Source organism: Hylobates moloch, unplaced genomic scaffold (assembly GCF_009828535.3).
Source record: "Hylobates moloch isolate HMO894 unplaced genomic scaffold, HMol_V3 SCAFFOLD_1837, whole genome shotgun sequence".
In the NCBI taxonomy this organism is placed as follows: domain Eukaryota; kingdom Metazoa; phylum Chordata; class Mammalia; order Primates; family Hylobatidae; genus Hylobates; species Hylobates moloch.
Window position 1 is genome coordinate 3,179 of NW_026654112.1, and position 6,605 is coordinate 9,783.

Consider the following 6,605-nt stretch of genomic DNA (forward strand, 5'->3'; position numbering starts at 1 on the left):
AGACCCAAATATCTCCAATACAGCACAAGTATATATATATAGCCAGTAGAATGTTATATATTTTAGTTCACTTTGATAAAATATTGTTTGTTCTAACATCAAGAACATGTTTTAAAACAAACAATTTCAGCACTAAACTCAATCAGTATTGTGGAGCAAAAAAAATCATATAATCAGAAAAAATATATTTAATAATTGGTGCCAATTTTTAGATGGTAGTCTTTTGAATTTTCTAAATTTCCTAATTAGGGTGTAGCAAATTTAATGACAAAGAACTACACACAAGCACCTAATTACAGTGGAACACCACCGATATTGAGGAGGTAAAGAAAGGGTAACTAACATACCATCCATTTTGTCTGTTGTTATCCCACAAAACACATCAGAGTTCAAAACTATAAGATGAAACACACTCAGCCAGCCTATTTTCAAAAGCTCAACTGTCTGTTTTTGAAATGCACTAATTTAAATTTAAAGACACATATTTAATGTTTTCCCTTTGTAGGTTTTCAGCAGCATACATACATGTAGTCACCATCTGTTTTCAGCCTGGTTCATTACCAATTCATCCTCCTGCTCTGTATTATCAGATCAAGAGGGTGGACATAAATTTGGCCACCTGGGCACTGGTGTCATTAACGTGCACCGCAGCCACACACTCATAAAGTGGTTTTGCTTGGAGCTGTAACTTGATGGTGCTTCCTTTTTCCATTTGATCAATGTTGAGATTTGTTCAGTAAGCTCTTAATAATATAATTTCAGAACAAACTGGAGGACACTAAGAACTTTCAGGAGTATTTTGCCTAGAAATCCAGGAGAAAACAGCTTCTGTTTTCAGGAACAGACACAGGATGGCAGGACCAAAGGGGCAGGGATAGAATCAGAGAAGAGAGAAGAGAAAGGCAGAAGGAGATATATGAAGACATGAACACAGAGTTAAAGGAATACACATAGGATCATTTACTTATTTTAATGAATGCATGCATGAAAAAGCTCAGTGGCTCAGTATCATTCTGAGTATAGCTCATTATTAAATGTGGGTGAGCCCACTTTTTTTCCTTCTTGTGAAGGAAACCTATATTGATTCATCCCAAGTCACTTAGTTCATCACAAAATTGAAGTGTTTTTAAAATTAAAACAAAAGTTTTACTTCCCTAATTAAAACATTAACTGACCATGTGTCACCTTGCAAACTACACTGAATTGAGAACTCATCTGATAAATATGAAGTAAATTTAAACAGATAAATTGCCCTGGTTCCTCTTTACTATCCCTTTTAAACATTGAGCAAAATCAGATAAGTACATTTAGGTTATAAAAATAATAAGAAGCAATGTATTGTGTATTAGTCACATCTTTTAGAAAAATTTAATATTATAACTGAAAAATAGTATAAAAAATAAAAAATTGTCTCTGCTGACTCTCAAAACTTTCTTCTTGGGATTCTGGGCTGATTCAGATTTTAGAAATAATAAAAATAAGAAAGGTCTACAGCCATACCACCCTGAATATGCCTGATCTCACCTGCTCTCAGAAGCTAAGCAGGGTTAGGCCTATTAGTACTTGCATGGTTGACTGCCTGGAAATAGTAGGTGCTATAGGTTTAAGAAAAGAAATCAGGCCAGGCACAGTAGCTCATGCCTGTAATTCCAGCACTTTGGGAGGCCAAGGCAGCTAGATTACCTGAGGTCAGGAGTTCTAGAACAGCCTGGCCAACGTGGTGAAACCCCGTCTCTACTAATAATACAAAAATTAGCTGAGCACCGTGGAGCACACCTGTAATCCCAGCTATTCGGGAAGCTGAGGCAGGAGAATCACTTGAACCCGGAAGGCAGAGGTTGCAGTGAGCTGAGACCATGCCACTACACTCTAGCCTGGGCGAAAAGAGCAAAACTCGGTCTCCAAAAAATAAATTAATTTTTTAAAAATACGGAAGAAAATTTTGAACCATTAGTATCCTTTCAATCAACCAATAACAAAACCTTTACTTAATTGCTACAATATTTGCTATTTTGAAGAACAAAAAGATGGAACACAAAGCATACAGCTCTCGCTTTAAGGGGTTTACAGCTCAGGATGGTGAGATAAGATTATTGAATATAAAAGTTGAAGCATGTTAGTTTTACTAGGTATCAAATTATATTCACTGCAGAAATTCAGAGGAAGATATCAATGATGACAAGTCAGGGCAGTAAGGCCACATGAAGGAGGTGATGGTTCTAGGGAACCTTGTGAAGGATGGTGCATTAGTTTGCTATGGTTTCCGTAACAGAAGACCACAGACTGGGTGGTGTAAACAACAGAAATTTATTTCTCATAATTCTGAATGCTGTAAGATCAAGTTGTCAGCAGGTTTAGTTTCTCCTGAGACATCTCTCCCTGATTGTGGATGACCATCTACTCACTGTGTCCTCACAAGGCCTTTTCTCCATGCACCCATGCTCATGGTGTCTCTTCCTTTTCTCATAAGAACAACAGTCTTATTGGAAAAGGATGCCATCCTTAACGACCTACTTTAGCCTTAATCATTTCCTTAAAGGTCCTATCTCCAAATACAATTGCACTTGGAGTTAGGGCTTCAATAATGGGTTTTGGAGGGTGAAGAAGACAAATCGGTCCATGACAGATGGAATTTGGATGAGGCTATGTTTTGTAGGGAGGGCAGGCAGTGATATGATATGAGAGAATACAAAGATAAGCCTCATTAACAGAATAATTATCAGCCATCACTAATACAATTTTGTAGGTTGCCTACACCTGCTGCATAGAATAGGCACATGGAAAAAACATAGAAATCATGTGTTCCCTTGCTCATCTAATGATATATGAATCTTTAAAGAAGTTTGACAACAATTATATCACTGTTATCAGAATATTTGTGTCTTTCATCAAAATTAGATACTTCATTAAAAATAAATGGCCTTGTTCAAATTCTTTTATGCGCATTGATTATCTGGTGAAATATCCTTTGATTCTTCTGCTATATCTACTGATCAGATTTCAACTAATAAGTCATACAGTTTCTTGATCCCAAGAAAAAGCAAATGGAAAAACTGTAATACAGAGAATGCAAAGCCCTGTATTGGGTTATTAGTTACAAAGGTAACTAATTACTCCAGAATTTCAGTGGCTTAAAATGATAAGCGTGTATTTTTTTGCTCAGAGTTCTATTTGGTTTGGGCAGCCATTCAAGACAACATTTTTTCCTGCAGTAACTTAGAGATCCAAGCTGCTTTCACCCTGTGGTTCTGTCTTTGTGGTCACAGCCAAAGGAGAAAAGAAATCATGTAGAACATGTCCCTGCTCTTAAGTGTCCTAGCCCTGAAGTGACACACATGGTTTCCCATCAAATCCCATTGGTTAAACTCGGTCACAAAGACCCATCTAGTTGCAAAGAGATTGAGAAATGAGATGTTGCTCCGTTGTCAGAGAGGAGAGAAGTGAATGTAAACAAGTACAAGAAGTCTCTGCCATATTTAGTTTTCCCAGATAGTATACATTGGAGACAGGAAACTCAGGTGAAGCATGTGTGATGGAGAAAAAGATTAGGAACATGTTTATTTAATTTAAAAATGAAATGGAAGTACTTAGAGCTTTAGTTTTCCTATTTTAAACAGCAAACACTGAGAAAGATACTTTACTACGATCTTGCTTTCCAGTTAAATACCATGATTGCATGTGTGTACAATACCTAACTGTTCAAACACGTATGCCCTCACATCAGAGAGCTGCTACCAAAGTATCTCAGTAATTACAAGTTTAAAAAAGTCCTTGTGTTGAAAATTACAAACCCAAGGACCTATAATTCGCAGAATGCTTGTTTTGTTTTTCACTTGATATATTTTATTAAATTTGAAAGAAAAAAATTTGTAGGGTCATTAGATAATTATTTCATCATAAATGTAGATGACATTGGTAGGTGATATGGTAACCTTAAATTAAGTATCATTAACACATTTATACAAAGAGCCATTTCTAAGGTTTTTGAACATTGAATTATTTTATGTTCTTTCTACCTCAAAACCGTTTTCATGGAGATTATAAACTATTGTTAAGTTTCACTCCTGCACTGTACAATGAGGAAATGAATTTGAGAAGACCAAAACCTGAAGTCATTATAGTTTTTTTCTAATTGTCTTTCACATCTTCTGATATTTTCATTGTAAAATAAAGGGGAAGGCAACTATGTAAGCCTTGAGTCCCAGCTCTTAGTCACTCTTAGTGAGTCCTGGCTCCTGGTTTTCCTCTCTAGACACTTTTTCAATTTCTTTACTAGTGCCTCATTTGCTGGCTGATGTCTAAGCTTTGAGTGTTCCTAAGTCTCTCCCTTGAATAGTCTCTCTCTGGGTCATTCCATAAACTTCCATGGTTCTAAGTGTCATCTACACACTGCTGTATATACCAAAGTCATATCTGTAGCCCTGATCTTTCCCCTAAACTCCAGATTTATATCCAGCTGCCTTCTTGATATCTGCACATAGATATCCAATAGGCACCTCAAACTTAGCATGTGAAAAATGGATTTATTTATTATCCTTTCTTCCCTGTGTCCCCTGTATACTCTGTTGCTCAGCACAACAAGCCTAGGAAACTTCTTTGGTTCCTTGTCTTTCTTTACCCCACATCTAGCTCATCAGCAAGTCTCATGGGCTCTTCTGCCAAACTATTTCCTGAATCCAACCACTTCTTTCCTTCTTTACCACCATCAACCAGCTCATGTCACACTAATTCTCATCTGATTATTGCAATAACCTGCCAACTTGTCTTTCTGCCTTCACTCTGAAAACCCACTTTCCACACAGCAGCCAAAGTAAACACAGCATGGGAATCAGCACATTGCTCCCCTGCTTAAAATCCTCCCATGCTTCTCCAAGCCCATAGACCAAATCCAAGTTTTCACTACAGCTTTCATGGCCTTTCATGACCTTAGTTTTGATTACTTCTCACCTCATGTGGGTTCCATTCTCCTCCTAACTATACTCCAGCAACTCTTCCTTTTTGCCTGTACTTTGATCTTGCTGACCCTGTTTGCACTTCAGGACCTTCACACAGGTTGTTTCCAGTGTCTGGACTGTTCTTAGACTTTTATACGTTCATTATTCAGACTTCATGCAAAGTCACACTTCCCCAGAGATGCCTTCCTTGATGCCTTCTCCATTATCACATCACTTATTCTACTGTCTCTGTAGCAGAAGGGCTCAAGATGACACAAAACATTGGCCTAAAAATTACTTAGTAGATGAAATGAACAAGCTAGAGAATGGAGGTACTGCTACGATTATCTACAAGGTTTTACTCTTAAAAGGCATTCAGTGCGTACTCAATTTTCATAGGCTAGGCATAAAATAGGGGCCAGACTCTAATAAGGAAAAGATAAGATAATGGGAAAAACAGGTAAGGAATTACGGATTCCAGAGCAAGTAAGGAAGCCAGAAAGGGCATTCAAATACTTATTTTTTAAAAGAGTTTTCTTGGCTGTGTATGAGTCCATAACCTTAATTCATGTAAATTGGGCAACGAGAGCAAGGGAAGACTGCACCCTGACACATATTACAGAAAGGATGGAGTGGTCTTGATGAAAAAGAGATAGAAGCTATTCTCTTATTGGAATGCAGGGGTGTAGGGTACACTAAAAGGCAGTGGTACTACTTAATGAAGAAATTAGGAGATAACTTATGCAGAAAAAAAATTCACATTTTCAATTTTTATCATTTCACTTAAGGTTTGGGCTCAAAACGAATATAATATCTTATGGCCAGGAAGAATCAAAATAAGAACTAGAGACTTCAAGAGTGGCATTATAAAGTTGGAATTTATTTCCATACACAGGGTAGTTAAAATGGCATCTGCATTCAACACAGTGACTGGGCTCCTACTAGAAGCAGAGTGTTTGTAGCTGAGACAGAGTTAGAGATAGGCTTTCACAGTTTGCAAAGACATTTCATGAGCCACCAAGTTATCTTGTACACCAAGGGTCAACAAATCCAGTCTGTGGACAAAATCCAGGCTGGCCACCTATTTTTGCATGGCTGATGAGCTAACAATTTTACACTTTTTAAGTGGTTGCCAAGAGTCAAAAGTATCAGGGGAACCCACCCCCGATAATTCAATGTTATTTCACGTAGGTTCTTTTCTATTTCCCTAAGTTTCGGCCGGTCTGAGAAATAAAGGGAAAGAGTACAAAAGAGAGAAATTTTAAAGCTGGGTATCCGGGGGAGACATCACATGTTGGCAGGTTCCGTGATGCCCCATGAGCCGTAAAACCAGCAAGTTTTTATTAGCAATTTTCTTTTTTTTTTTTATTATACTTTAGGTTTTAAGGTACATGTGCACAATGTGCAGGTTTGTCACATATGTATCCATGTGCCATGTTGTTTTGCTGCACCCATTAACTCGTCATTTAGCATTGGGTATATCTCCTAATGCTGTCCCTCCCCCCTCCCCCCACCCCACAACAGTCCCCAGAGTATGATGTTCCCCTTCCTGTGTCCATGAGTTCTCATTGTTCAATTCCCACCTATGAGTGGGACCATGCGGTGTTTGGTTTTTTGTCCTTGCGATAGTTTACTGAGAATGATGTTTTCCAGTTTCATCCATGTCCCTAC

At 37.8% G+C, this 6,605-nt stretch overlaps 1 pseudogene; it reads left to right on the top strand.

The window, feature by feature from the left end:
• The first annotated feature begins 1,486 nt into the window (after positions 1–1,486).
• On the top strand, positions 1,487–1,604 carry LOC116464817 (5S ribosomal RNA; annotated as a pseudogene).
• Positions 1,605–6,605: the final 5,001 nt, after the last annotated feature.